Source organism: Dermacentor variabilis, chromosome 10 (assembly GCF_050947875.1).
Source record: "Dermacentor variabilis isolate Ectoservices chromosome 10, ASM5094787v1, whole genome shotgun sequence".
Lineage (NCBI taxonomy): Eukaryota > Metazoa > Arthropoda > Arachnida > Ixodida > Ixodidae > Dermacentor > Dermacentor variabilis.
This window is the reverse complement of record NC_134577.1, coordinates 3,471,946-3,487,126: the sequence shown is the minus strand read 5'-3', so window position 1 is coordinate 3,487,126 and position 15,181 is coordinate 3,471,946. Positions and strand designations below refer to the sequence as shown.

The following is a 15,181-nucleotide window of genomic DNA, read 5'->3' as shown; positions in this document are numbered from 1 at the left end:
CGGCATTTTGCGGCGTTGACACGGCTGCTCCACACATCAAACCACAAATCCACGAGATCAAAGACGAGGTTTTCGAACAGCTCACACGAGGAAGCGGTACGAATAGGACGGTCGAACAAAGAAAGCGCGTTGCTGCAAACGTCAACTCGCCCCTTCGCGCGCTCAGTGTGGACGATCGCTCGCAATGGGCCTCGAGGTGGGTAAGCGTGACGTGATATCCGGTTTTGCCAGAGCTTTCGGAGGAGGCCGGTAGGGGCTGTGATTTGAGAAATATTTACTAAAATAATTACTTTTCGCTCACTTCTCCTCAGAAAGAGTGTTGTTTTGGTCGCTCTCGGTGCGACAGCTATCACTGGAGACAGAAATCTCGGCGACAAATTTTTTATTCACTATCCCTTTAAGCCGATGCTCCCGAGGAATATTGTCACCGCGTCCAGGGCCCCCTGCAGTGATCTCTGGCTGGCTGGAAGGCACCGCCTTGGTCCCCGGACCCAGAGTGCCACATCATCAGTGTAGATGGAGCACTGTGTGTGGTACCGGGTGTCTGCCGGTAGTGCGGCTGGCAGACCTGCCAGGGCTGCATTGAACAGAAATGGGCTCAGTACCGATCCCTGCGGCACGCCGGTGGCGATGGCTCGAGGGGCGCTGAGCGCCTGACCCACTCGTACTCGGAACGTTCTTCCCGGAAGAAAGGCAGAGACAAAGCACCTGAGGCTGCCAGTGATACCGAGGATACCTAAGGAGGCCTCGATGACCTCGTGGGGCAGGCTGTCAAAGGCGCTCTGCATGTCAAGCAGCACGAGAAGGGACACGTCACCACTGTTCTTTGCATCCTCCAGTGTGGCACGCGACGTCTACGATGGAGTCGGCAGTGCAGCAGTGGCGCCTGAAGCCGGTCTGCTGCTCCAGGAAGTACTGCACCTGCGCGGCGATCCACTCCATGCGTGCCAGGGCAGTCCTCTCCATCACCTTACAGGCGGCAGAGGTGAGAGACACTGGCCTGTACGAGGGGGGTGCCGCCGCAGGTTTCCGTGGCTTAAGGACTGGCGCCACTACTGCGATGAGCCAGCTGTCTGGGAGAGCCCCAGTATACAGATGGTGTTGAAGTATTCTAGGAGACGCAAGATGCTCTGCATCTTGCAGGTTCCGAAGCATCTGGAACGTGATTCCACCCGCTCCTGTAGCGCTCCGTCGCTTGGTTTGTCCTAAGGCGGCCTTCAGCTCATGCACCCAAATGGGCTCGCAGCAAAGAGCATTAATCTGCTCGAGCACACATTCCGGATGGTGGCAGGTGGGGGGGGAGGTACCGAGGCCCAGTAGCTGGCTGAGGCAGGACCCGCTGTACCAGGGGCCGGGCGGTAAACCGATCGGTTAGTAACTCCGCCAGAGTAGATGCGGAGATGCCCTGGGAAATGGTTGCTGAGAGCACCTGTCGTTGTACACGAGGTCCTATCCGCAAGGCCCTCAGCAGGCGCCAGGCACGAGCTCCATCCGGCGCCCTGATGATCGTGGCACAGATGCCCTGCCAGCTTTGGCGCCTGCGTTGCCGGGAGTGTCGTCTGCAGGTGGCGTCGATGCGACGGTGTTCCGTCCAGTGCTCCGCCTGATTGGTTCGCAGTGCTCTACGTTCAGCCCTGTGCCTGACAGCTCGTAGCTGGAGGTGCCGAATGTCTGGTGCTGGTTGGTCCTCCTGCGCAGTGGACCAGACTGTGGCTGCGCGGCCGCTGTCCGCCACAAGCTGCAGGAAGTCTATGGTACTGGTGTCCTGCTGGCACAGCTTACGGAAAGCACTGCAATCGACAGTGGCGTACACGCGCGTCCTGGGTGTCTTGCCCCTGAACGGGTCCAGCACGATAGGGAAGTGGTCGGACCCCCAGGTGTCCGGTTGCGGTGTCCAAGTGTATCGGCAGCCCTCAGTGGGCAGGCTCACGTCAATTGCCGTGCTGATGGCACGGGATGTGCGGCGGACGAAAGTGGGAGCCCCGGTGTTGAGAATATTCAGACCCAGCTGGTTAACAACGTCCACAATGCTGCTACCTCGTCCGCAGCAGTGGCGACTGCCCCAGATGATGTGGTGAGCATTGATGTCTCCGCAGAGGGCGAAGTCTCTACCGAAACGTCGGGCTAGCTGCAGCAGGCACGAGGGATCCCAGGGCCGGCACGGTCGAATATACACGCTGGCCACGGTGGTGTCAATACCTCCAAGACGCACACGAACAGCACAACATTCGAGTGGTCCTCCAGTCAGATCCGCCACATCGACCTCAGCTTGCAGCACACCCGCCCGCACGTACACCGCGCAGCGGGGAAGTCCCTGTGGATGTTCTTTGTTCAGACATGGTGTCGCCGTGCAGGGTTGCAGCGTGCACGAAGTGCGGCTGCTGTAGCCCACGTAGCCAAGTAGACGCAAATCATCTGCAGTCACGTACACCTCCTGCAAAGCAACTACGTCGCAGTCGCTCTGCAGGAGGTGCAAGGAGAGGTCTGCTTGTCGCCGCCGCAAAGAGTGCGCGTTCCACTGAAGCACGCTCGGCCGGCGACGGTTGTTCCCAGCTGGGGCGTTAGCCATGGTGGCTCTGCTGATGAGGCTGCCCACCTGCCTGGAGGCAGATTGAGCGCAACTTGTTGTCGGCTGGCATTAGGTCAGCAACGGTCTGCAGAAGGAGCCTCAGGCTGGTGGCCTCCGACTGCTTTAAGTGTGGCTGGACGGCGCCACGTCAGTTGCGGCTGGGGGTGCGCCTGCTGCATTTGCCGGGGCCGCCTTGCAGCCCAGCTTCTCTTGGCCACGCCGGGTTCCTTTCGACGAGGTGCTTTTGGCGGAGCCCGTGGCCACAGATGCATAGCTGGGGGTTCCGCCGTCTCCAGTGCATGGACTTCCGAAGCAATGGGAGAGGCTTGTGTCTTGGTGGAGGCACACATAGCTGCTCGAGCTTCCCGGTGAGGCTTGTGGGTCGGCGCTGTAGCCTTTATCGTGGATATGCACCTCTCAGCCTGCCACAGCTTGCATGCAGGGGCGTCGGCAGCGTGTGCCCCTCCGCAGTGGAAGCACTTTGGCTTGGCTGTGCACTGGTGATCCCTCGCACGCCGCCGTCGAGTGGCCATAGCGCCCACACCAGCGGCACTGCAAGGGCCGGGGCCGCGTCGGTCGCACATCAAAAGGCAACCGGAACAGGAAGATGCGGGCCAGTGGGCTCGGGGCGGCAAAGCGCAGGGTCACGGTGCGACCGCTCCGCTTGACCGCAGTCACCGGCACGACCGAGGTCACTGCCGCCAACAGTGCCTCGACGGAGGAGTCACCGTCGACTCAATGTACCGTGCCTGTGCTCTGGGAACGGTCTGCAGGGAGACGACCAATGACAGCGATCCCGGCCAGCTCGGTCGTAGCCAGCAGGAACTGTAGCCGCGCGGGTGTTGCGGCGTCTGCCGCCACAATGTTCTTTTTCGTATTCACGCGCACCTCCTCGACTCCAGGCAGCGCGGAGAGCACTTGCGCGATGGCGAGGCGAGATGTTCGGTGAAACGAAGCTGCCGCGGATGCCGGCTTGAAGAGGACCGTACCAGCGACGTTGGCTGCAGGCGCGCCATCCCAATGCCGCCTAGGTGGCTTTGGCCAGCCCCTGTGGTCCCAGCAGCAGCAGGAACTGCCGGCAAGCAGGAACCAGCGTAGTCAGCAGGCGTTGGTGCCGCAGCATGTCCCGGAAGGTGGGCAGCAGGGGCCACACTGGCGGCGATCCCCTCTCGTGTTGATGCAAGCAGGCGGCGTTTTTGCTTGCGTTAGATCACATTTGTGAAGCTCTCTTCATCGTGGAGCTCCGTGACACGTGGGCTGCTCTCGTTCTGCGTTGTGTTGGTCGTGCCGCCGTCTGAATGCTCTACAGAGTCCGCCGCCTGCATCACGGCGTTTTCGCAGACGGGCGTCACAGGAAGGGGCGATGATTCGTCAGAACCTGTCGCCGCTAGCTTGCGCGGGGCTTCGTCGTCGCTGCAGGACTCGCTCGGGCGCGAGCGCTTGCGCGAGGACGAGGTATCCATCGTGTCGTTATCGTCATCCGAATCCGGGAGTGGAGCGCTCGATAGCTCGCTGATTTACGCAGCTGGGTAAGCGCTAACGGTATCACTCACGATGGCGGCGGAAGTCACGGAGTTCGGCAGAAGAACTGCAGTGTTCGGCGTCTCACGCGGTGCGAGAACCGACACAACAGCAGGTGGGATCAGCGAGGCAGCGTCTGCACCGGCGTCCGCGGCCGCTTTGTGAGAAGTGGTGTCCGGTGGTGAAGCTTGACACTCGGTCGTGGCTGGCGTCCCTCGTGCCCCGGTGTCGAAAGCCATCGACGCAGCCAGAGCAGACTGCGGCATCGCCCCGGTAAACGCGTCGGTAGCGGGTGATCCGCGTGAACGCTTGGACCAGTTGGCGGCCGCGCAGAGCCGCTGTGCCTGCTCCTGGCGTTGAAGGGTCTCCTCGCACTGGGCAATCATGTGCCGAAGAGACCGCGGGCACACAACGCTCTCCGAGGGCTTGTGCTGCGATAAACGCGTACCGGACCGCCGTGTTCCTTCCGCAGTTGATACCGTAGGGGCGGACGTGTCTGGCTCCATCGCTGTGACCGAAGGGGTGGCGCTATGCGCTAGCGTCGATCAAAAGCAACAGTTCACGTGTGGTCGACTGTTCCACTAGTTGACAGCTCGAATTGTGCGGTGGAAATACCGCGCACCAAGAGAGCGCGGACGCGACTGGTATCGCGAAGAGGGGTGTGAAACAGCAGAGCACGTTCCAGCGTGACCTCTTCCAACGGCGGTTCAGACAATACTCTCCCGAGAAAACTTATTAAACGCAAGGGTATTAGGGTATCCTCGCACCGGTCCCCGCACGGCCCCAATGCGCTCAAACGAGACGAAGGGGAGATGGATGGATGGATGGATATTATGAGCGTCCCCTTTGGAACGGGGCGGTGGGTTGCGCCACCAAGCTCTTGCTATCATACTGCCTGATATCCTACCTAGGTTAAACAATGAAAAAGGAAAAAAAAATTGGAGGCTTATCAAGATTAAGCCCAGTGGATGCGAAGCATCCACTGGGCTTAACCTTAGCGTATCCTTAGCGTTTGGAGGCATCTTGACCGCATACACGCCCGGCGCAAAGACGCTGGCGCGGTTGCGGGCACAAAGACTGACGCGACGGCGGGCGCGCGCCGCTTCATCCCTGGCGTGACGTCACATATCACGTGATGCAGCGATGGTGGCGCCGCCGCCGCGTCGCGCGCGACGGCGCGAACCGAAGCGTGGAGGCCTCCGCCGGGCGACGTCCGACGGCGCGATATGAGGCCCCATCTGCAGCCGGTGTGACGTCATCACGTGACGTCACAGCATGTGATCTCACTTCAGGGTCAATGGTGGCCACCGCCGGGAGGCGACGGACGGCGCGATATGAGGCCCCATCTGCAGCCGGTGTGACGTCATCACGTGACGTCATGTCACGTGACCTACTTGAAGGTCAATGGTGGCCACCGCCGGGAGGCGACCGACGGCGCGATATAAGGCCCCATCTGCAGCCTGTGTGACGTCATCACGTGACGTCATGTCACGTGACCTACTTGAAGGTCACTTGAAGGTCAATGGTGGCCACCGCCGGGCGTCGCGCGAAGGCCCGAAACCTACGTTAATATGCTTCGCATAAAACTGAACTACCACTCCCAAATTTTCTGATCCCCTATTGCGAACTGTGCTTTTGTACGTCTCCGTCTTTTGTCGTTTCCCTACTTCCACCAATCCTCCACTCGCCTCTTATTAATGTCTATTGCGGACATCTTTGCTTTATCACTGCTCCCTCTGAACCCAAGGGCTTCAAGGAGGCCAGTGGTGCCTAAATCGACCGCTGGGTAGACGTCTTCACATTCTAATAAAACATGCTGCGTAGTTTCCCTAGCTTTACCGCAGCAAGCGCATGCTTCTTCTTCCTTCTTATATCTCGCTTTATAGGTGCGTGTTCTAAGGCATCCCGATCTCGCTTCGAAAAGTAATGAGCCTCCCTTTGAGTTATCATAAATGGTTTCTTTCCTGATTTCGTTTTTTCCTCTTAAGTAGTTGCTCATGGCAGGTTTCTTTTCCATTGCCGCCACCCATGAGATTAATTCAGCCTCTCTGACTTTCCGCTTGACCTTCTTTGTTGCTGTGTTGTCCACCCTATGGGCCGCATACTTGCTGGTAAGTTTCCTAGTTCTTTTCTCCATTGTGAATCAATTTTTTTCCTGTACAGATACCTGAACACTCTCCCAGCCCATTTACTTTCTTCCATATTTCTCAGCCATTCTTCATACTCAATTTTACTGCAAGCTTCCCTCACTTCAAAACTAGTCCAGCCCATATCACCCTGCACAGCTTCATTTGTAGTCTTCCCGTGAGCGCCCAATGCGAGGCGACCCACTGACCTTTGGTTCCCGTCGAGTTCTGATTGTACCCCTGATTTATAGTAAACAACCGCATTTCCAAAAGTAAGTCCTGGAACCATTACACCTATCCACATACGTCGGAGGACCTCGTACCTATTGTATCCCCATAGCGCTCTGTGCTTCATTGTTGCTGCATTTCTCTTCCCCTTTACTGTTATGGTTTTTTCCTGTGTTTCCATATATCCATTGCTTTCGTTTATCCATATACCGAGGTATTTATATTCTATTACCCGAGATATTTCTTGGCCCTGTATCTCCACTGTCTGTTCACTGTTTTCATTGAAAACCATAACACCTGATTTTCTAACACTAAATTTCAAACCTAAATTGTTGCCTTCCATTCCACAGATAATAGCCAGACGTTGCAAATCACATTGCTTGTTAGCTAGCAACACAATGTCGTCCGCATAAAATAAACCTTGGAGTTGCTGCTCTATTACTGTACCCGCGTGTTTGTATGAGAGATTAAACCCGATATTACTTCCTTCTAGCGCCCTCTCCATCCTCACCATGTACGTCATAAACAGCAGCGGGGATAAAGGGCACCCCTGCCTCAGTCCCTTGTTAATATGAACTTTCTCCTCGCTCCTCAACTCTTCCCATTCAACGCATACGGTATTTTCTGGGTAAATCTCTCTCAAAAGCTGTAGACAATCGTTACCTAAGCCTTCCCCTTCCAGAATATTCCACAAAATGTCTCGGTCTACGTTGTCGTAGGCACCTGTAATGTCTAAAAAGGCCACATACAACGGTCTGCTTTTCATATTTCAATACACTGAGTAAGAACAGACAAGTTATCATCCAAACGCCTACCTATTCTGAAGCCATCCTGAAGCTCACTCAAAATGCCGTTATTCTCTGCCCATGCTTGAAGCTTTAGTTTGATTGCCTTGCTTTGATTGCCATTGCTAGCCTGTATATTACCTATGTAATGGTCAACGATCTATACGCCTGAATTCTGTCTTTCTCCCCCTTACCTTTATAAATTAAGTTCATTCTACTTTGTCGCCAACTGTCTGGTATTCGCCTACCTTTTAAAGTTTTTTCCACTGCTTTCAACAGACTTTCCTTACTTTTTGGTCCTAGTTCATTTATCAGCCTAACGGGAACCTCGTCTAGCCCTGTGACTGTGCGCTTAGGAATTTTCTCTTCCGCTTTCTTCCAGTTTAAATTTGTCAGCACCAGCTCATTTTCCACTTGGGTCTCTTTCATGCTCTTTTCATCAAGTACAACCTCGTCATTGCCTTGTAAAGATTCGGCTGTTGCTTTTCGGATGTAATTCATTGCCGCTTCTCCTTCCAGTCTGTTTTCATCTTCGTCTAGGATATGTTGTTCTATTGTTGTTGACTTCCTGCATAATGATTTTATGTGGTTACAAAATATTCTCGGTGCGGCCTTCTTTTTCTCACGTATTCCTGACAACCAACCTTCACTTCCACCTTCTAATTTTGCTTGCACCAGTATTTGAACCATAGACTTTTTCTCCCGGTATATTTCCCATTTACTGGTTACTTCATCCTGTATCAACTGCGCCTTCTTTGCCTGCCTGTGCTCTCGAGATGCTTTCTGTCGTTCGGCGATCACTTCTCGTATCTCCTTGTTCCACCAGCTTTTCGGTTTCTTTTTTCCTTTCCAACGAACATGTTGTTTCTCTTTCCGTATTTCTGTCGTTATTACATTTAGAAGCTCGCCATATTCTCACTCTTTACTTGGCCATTTGCCAAGTTTTTCCTCAACTCTAGTGACTGTATTTGCTATTTGTTCAGCGTTCAAATTTGGAGTGGCGATTTTGCTCTCCTTGCTCTCTGTCCCAACTACATATCCCATATTCAAAATGATGCGTTTATGGTCACTCCCTATGCTGTTAAACCCTTCCTCATCGATGACCAGTTCTCTCAGCTTATCATGAATTCCTTCTGTCATCAGACAGTAATCAATGGTCGATTGCCGGTTTCCCACTTCCCACGTGATCTGTCCTTCACACTTAGGCCCTGTATTCACGATCACGAGGTTATGTTGCTCACATAGTCCAGCATTGACTTCCTGTTATTGTCGGTATAGCCATCTAAATCCTGTATGTGGGCATTCATGTCACCTAACAGGACAATTTCAGCACCACTCCCGAAACCCTTAATATAAGCGCTTATGCATTCCACTAACTCTTCATTCTTCTCTGTGCAATTTTTTCCGGTCCACAAATACGTAACACCCAGCCAAGTTTCTTTCCCACTCATTGTACCTGATAACCAAAGATGCTCTTGACATTGTGAATTTACTCTTTTCCATTTGGCTCCCTGATGGATGAGCGTTCCGACTCTCCCTCCCTTTCTTTCCGACTTAGTTCTGTTGCACCCTTCCCAAACATAATTCTCAATAACTGGCGGCTCTTCTGAGTCTCTAAGGTGTGTTTCTGTAACCGCATACACCCCTATTTGTTCTCTGTGTAACTGCTCCTCAATCTCTGCCCACTTTTCCTTTCTTCTGCCGCCCTGCATGTTTATGTAGCCTATTGCATGGCGAGCTCTTTTTTTTGTTTTCCTCCTTTTTCTGTTATCGACGGCGATGCTCTTCTGATGTTCCCCTAGGGGACCTTCTTCATTACTATCTACTCTGACCTCCTGAGCGCCCGCGGGCCCCCTAAAAAAGCAACAGCGCGACCACCAAGTCGCCAGCCCACTTCTCGTGCTAGCCTGTAATTGAAGTGGATCCAGTCTCGTTTAAAACCACCGAAACTTCTTACTTCCCTGTTTACTTCGACAACCTTGAAGCCTTTCTCTCGGCTCATTTTCCATATTGCCTCATTAGCAGCCACTACGGCTCTTTGTACATGACTGTCACGCACAGGCACCTCCGGCACCGTGCACACCACGATCTGCACCTGAGGGGATAGCTCACGCAAGTCGTCCACCCCCATTCGCCAAACGCTGGGCTAGTCCTGGCCCTTTCCTGTTTAGGGCGTCGTTTAGCCCACCTGCTACTATGACGAGGTTGCGCACGTGGGCATTTTCCGCGAGCTTTTCTTTTGCTCGCTCCATGACAAAACCCAGTGTGCGCCCTGGAAATGTCCCTACCGCCACTCTTTTGTCGCCTTTCATCCTCTCCACAATTGCTTTTGAGCACCCAACCAGGTTTGAGTCGCCAGCGAAAATTAATCTTTCACTCTCTCCTACCTCTCCCTGCTTCCCTTTATCCTATTACGCGTGATTCGGAGTCGACAAGGGACATTGTCCCTTGGGCTCCTGCTTTTTCCGCGTAGCGGCCTCAAGGTAGGTGCCGCTCTTTCCAGCTAACCCTTCATCACCCTGCAAGTGTTCCACGTATTTCGCTGACCCTCCCTCGCCTGTCTCGTCGGGGGTCTGCGTTCCGTTGTCACGCACATTCTCGGTCACAATGGCGGCCCTGTTAAGCTTTTCCTCGGCTGCTTCAAGTCTATTTTCAACTACCTTCCGTGCATCACGCTCCCTGTTTAGCTCATTTTTGAACTCTTGCACCTCTTTGAGAAGCTCTTCCTGAAAAGCCTCCATTTTCTGCAGCCTAGTATCGACATCACATTGTGTGCCGGTTGATTCGACGCCCTCTTCATTCTCATCCGTCTCCTCATCTGCCTTGGGGGTATCTCATCTGCCTTGGGGGACCCCCCGCGCACTGCCTGCTTGACCGGCTTTCTCGCCACGGCTTTTTGCAAATACTATAATACTGTAAGAATGCTACTACTGATGCAAATACTGTAATACTATATCAATGCAGAGCGCGTGCCTTTTAGCAAAAACCGATACGCACAGGATCCAAATCATCAAAATGCCGCAAAGCAACTCTCACCACTGTTTCAAAAGCAATCAATGCCGCAGAGACCAAAGGTATGACACGCTCTCGCACGCGCTCAACCACGCGGCCACGCTCTCATTTTTCTACCAAACACGCACAGTAAAACCACTAATAGCTATTTGTCTTGCCACTTCCAAGCTACTATGTAAAGTCTACAAACACTCAACGTCCCACTCGGCTGCACGTGTTGGAACACGTGGCACGAAAGGACGCTCTAATCATCCTGCAAAACAAATGTACACGAAGCACACCCGCGCACCCGAAATACGAGAGACAAAAAAAGGAAAGAAAAGGAAAACCCCCAATTACTATTTAAATGCAAAAAAAAAACAGCAAACAAAAACAGAAGCAAGCTCAAAGCATGCACAATAACATGATTTCGTCGTCGCCACAGAACCCCGAAAAGCACGTCCATTCGCCACAAAATCCAAACCTGCGTCCCGAGAGGCGGGTGAGTGGCGCGCCACCTGTCGGGGCAGCGCCGTACATTGCGAGGAGGGTGTCTTCTGTCAGAAGAAATGTAGCGGAAACGTACTTCGCTACGCGTTTAACTGCGACTTCTGTAATTTACATGCTCATAATTACCGATATACACCGCAGTATAACTTACTACGGCACGTTTCTAAGGCTACACCGCATTCACAAGAGGCGCTTTTGTCCCGCTTTGAAGCATCGAACTCATGGCTTGTATCGGTAAATGTTTCAAGAAGGGGTTGGGCAAGGCGTTCTTAAAAGGATTAAAAATATGTGGATACCGGCAAACGTTAAAACATTCTTCTTCAGGCTTCACACGGGAACCTTGCCTGTTAAAACTTGGTTAGAGGAAAGAGGAATTCATGTGCCATGGGGAAGCAGGTGCTTTCTGTGCAACAAAGCTGAAATGATGGAACATGTTTTCATTGATTGCAATAATGCCATATTATTTTGGGATATATTACAGAGAACGTTAAAGATAGACCTACCCCTCAATCCACATGGCATTCGTTTTTCACCACCTGAACGCGATCTTGAACAGATGGATCTTATCTTTTTACTTTGGCATCGAACATGTTTTCATTGATTTTAATAATGCCATATTCTTTCGGGATATATTACAGAGAACGTTAAAGATAGACCTACCCCTAAATCCACACGGCATCCGATTTTTACCACCTGAACGCGATTTTGAACAGATGGATCTTATCTTTTTTACTTGGGCTGCACGCAGTCTGGCGTAGTCTGTTGGCATATAGACATCATCATCATCATCATCATCATCATCATCATCAGCCTGGTTACGCCCACTGCAGGGCAAAGGCCATGCTGGGACCATAGAGTTTCTCACTACATTACCTAGAGGGAAATCTGGCGCTGCTGCGCTGTGGTATGCATGGGAATGCCGGTATATTGTGACTTCGGATTGGCATCGTTCTCGGAGAGACAGGACACCTTGAAGACGCGCTTGGCAAGCACCGTTCCGTCTGTCACAATGAGTCATTTTCTACTAAAACAGCACGTCAAAAGTTGTTTTGGTTTTATTATTACGCAAAAGCATGTTTTGTTTAACTATGAGAACTTGTTATTGCGTGTACGATTATATGTTACGCAAAAATTGTCAGCGGGCCGCTAAAGTTGGAGAACAGACAACACGGTTCGCGCTCGCTTTGAAACAGTTCGTCGTCTGTTCTTGCTTTTCTTCCCTTGGTCATGCATTGTAGGTGAGTAAAGATGTAATATGCGTGAATGGAAACATTTTATGAAGATTTTACTTTGCGAACGCGTTATTTGTGTAGCCAGATCCACGTTTTAGACGACGCCTCGTACAACACCAGCCAACACGAGCCTCGCAGACACATATACCGTCATTCCCATGACGGCACGGTGCCTCCTTAAGAAACTCCCATAGACGGTGGCACCAGATTTCCCTCTAGGTGTTATAGTGAGAAACTCTATGGGCCCATGCATTGAAATCGGGAACGGCAAGAGCGCCGCCATGTTGCTACGCGCCGACGTTGCCAGCTCCTGAGACGCTTGCTAGACTTGGTGACAGTAGTCAGTTTCAATCCGGCAACAGTAGCAGCGTAGCAGCATGGCGTCTCGCTTGTACTGTCGTGATCACCAGGTAATCTAGTAACGTTGGTCGTGATGTTTGCGTGCAGCCGTGTGTTTGGGCTTTATAAGTTGGTTCTTTATTCTATGTTGCGGGACGGTGCGGGTGTGGTCCATGTTGGCCGTACAGGTGGCAGTTATGCAACCGAGGGATGATCCTGTTGAAGTTTCCGGCGGTATGCGGTTTTCAGCGGTCACGCCTGTTGCAGGAGTGTCACTCGACGAGGTTACGAGCTCGAAGCTGTGGTCAGATTCCTCGTTGGCGTTCCGTAATTCTCTTCGCACGGGCGCGGTATGTTGCAAAAGCCGCTTTCGCGATCTATCGTCGCGACGATATATCGCGCAGGAACTCCAGGGCACCCAAGGGACAGTGGGGGGATCAAAGCTCGAAGTAGAACGGTACGTAGGTTGGGGCCGCCGAGGCAGGTGTGTGCCAGGGAGTGTTCGCACGGACAGCTCCCCTGGCACGCGCAGCATAGCCTCGCAAGGTCGAGATATGCGCCCCTGATCTTTCTTTTGCCTCGGTGCAGTGTGCACGATTAACGAGAGTAATATGGAGGGCATCCGGTGCAGTCGCGAATGCGTCATGACAAATGTAGCTCGCGTCGCCTGGCGTGTGCAGTAATATCAGAGTTGGTTGTATGAACTTTATGCATTGTACGCTTTGTTTTGGTACTTTAACGGAATGGGTCTAGAGGACGGTGTTGGTACATTTTTTTCGTACCGCCCTAATCCTATACCCCCCACTACAAACACACACACACATACCCCCCTCTTTTTATGTATACATACAATTCCTTGCCATGACGGATCCATAGCCTCCTTTATTTTTGAAAAATAGAGGAGGCTATGGACCGATTGACCAGTTCAAGTCAACTTGTCAGTAACTGTCATAGGAATCACTGTATTAGACACAATTCCACGATCGGATTGTTTACTTTCATTTTTTGTTGTAACACTGAAGACTACATAGAACTTTATTTTGTATATGTGAGAGAAGTATGTGGATATCACGAGCTTAAGCCAATGTGCGATACACAGACAAAGCAGCTGCTACAACATGAACTGCATTGAGGGCCACACAACACATACGTAATTAAAGGTGCAAAATATAGGGGGAAGCTTCAAAATACGCTCTGTAGTACTGCAAAGTGTAACATATATTGTATGTGTACAATAAATGTTCAAAAATACAATGCATCAATGTCCCATTTGCCTTCAAGTTTATTATCAAGTTCAAGTTTACTGAAGTTTATTATGAGCATATGTACAACAGGAATCTACTGACACACCCGCAGTCAACGCGGCTGTTCGAGGTGTGCTGGCTGCCTCAGTGTAAGAGAAAGAAATTGGGTGAATGTCGACACCAGTGCCACTGCTTCTTGCCTCTGACCTGCACGTGCCTCCACGGCATCTTTGTGCACAAGTGTGCTGGCGTGGCGAGGCGTAGGAGTCATCCGAGAGAAAGAGTATCGTTTACATGGAGAAGTGGCTGTTCACATTGCCTGCCGCTTTCCCTCAAATGTTTCCTTGGCGACTAGGGTGACACACCCGCAGTCAAGGTGGCTGTTCGAGGTGTGCTGGCTGCCTAAACGAAAGAAAAAGAAAGAAATTAGATGAATGTTGACACCAGTGCTATTGCTTCTTGCCTCTTACCTGCATTTGCCTCCACGGCCTCTTGGCACGCGGAGTCTGTATGAGGGAGCTGCTGTGGCTATGCGTAGGCATTGTCTAAGCAAAAAGAAAAGGCCATTCAAATGGGAAATTATGGAAATAAATGCAGTTATGTCTGCTTCTTGCACTCTTCTTGCCTAAAAGTTTTCAAACATAGTGTCCAGTACACACCAGCACTTTGACTGCTTCTGCTTTTTACCTGCAGGTGTTGCTGCGAGATCCTTAGTATGGCTACATGCAGCATTGTAACACATGGTGGAGGCATTTGAAGTGGTAGCCAAAAATATAAAGAATCATCCTTGCCTGCACGAATGCTTTAAATTTCTAAATGCAGTGGTAACTATCTCTATTAGTGCAAGGCCCTCACATCTATGCGGCAAGTGTCATAGCTCGAAGCTGAATTTTTCCTTTAGTGTTTCACAAGGCCTCTGATATGTCCACATTAGATGTGATGTGTTCGTTTTTATTTATCCCAGTGTGGAGAGAGCATCATTAAATTGTTTTTTTTTTATTTTTGTGTGTCTTGTTTTTTGGTTTATTTCTGAATTTATCAAGCAGCAGTCTCATGATGCTAAAATGACTTATGTAATGGCAATCAGCTTTTGTTTTGCAGAAAAACAACGTATTTCCTGACCCATTGTTTGACATCCCCTCACTCGCATAATTTTGCAGAGTATTCTACCTATATTGACTTGCTTGACCTCCTCTAAAGAGTCTTGCATTTTCAAATACGACTCTTTCCTTAAAATCATTCGACACTTCTCATAATTTCTGTACCTTGGGCTTCTGATACTCTGCATTCACCATTTTTGCTTGTTTCTGACTAAAAATGTCTTCTTTAATTTGGAGCTTAAATTTTACCTTTGGAACACACGGAAGGGCTTGCCGTTGCATATCTGCATAAAATGGAAACACGCTTCATTAAACATTTGCAAAATCCAATTCAAGATTGATGAATGCAGCTTGCAGTGTGATATGACTGAATGAGCCATTAAAGTATCTCATCTCACTTGGTAAATTAAAGCACATATTAGTGTGATGTACAAGATACGTTACACTAACGTAGTGGCGGGTTCTCTTGCTTATACAGCAAAATAATCGGTGCGCGAAAAAAAAATTATTTTTGCATACCCCCTTGTACACACTGA

At 51.1% G+C, this 15,181-nt stretch overlaps 1 long non-coding RNA gene across 1 annotated transcript; it reads right to left on the bottom strand.

Moving 5' to 3' along the window:
- Positions 1-13,582: 13,582 nt before the first annotated feature.
- On the bottom strand, positions 13,583-14,980 carry LOC142559730 (uncharacterized). Its single transcript, XR_012823213.1, has 3 exons — positions 14,895-14,980; positions 14,016-14,090; positions 13,583-13,947 (listed from the first exon to the last, which is right to left on the bottom strand). It is a non-coding gene; the product is annotated as an uncharacterized LOC142559730 (long non-coding RNA).
- Positions 14,981-15,181: the final 201 nt, after the last annotated feature.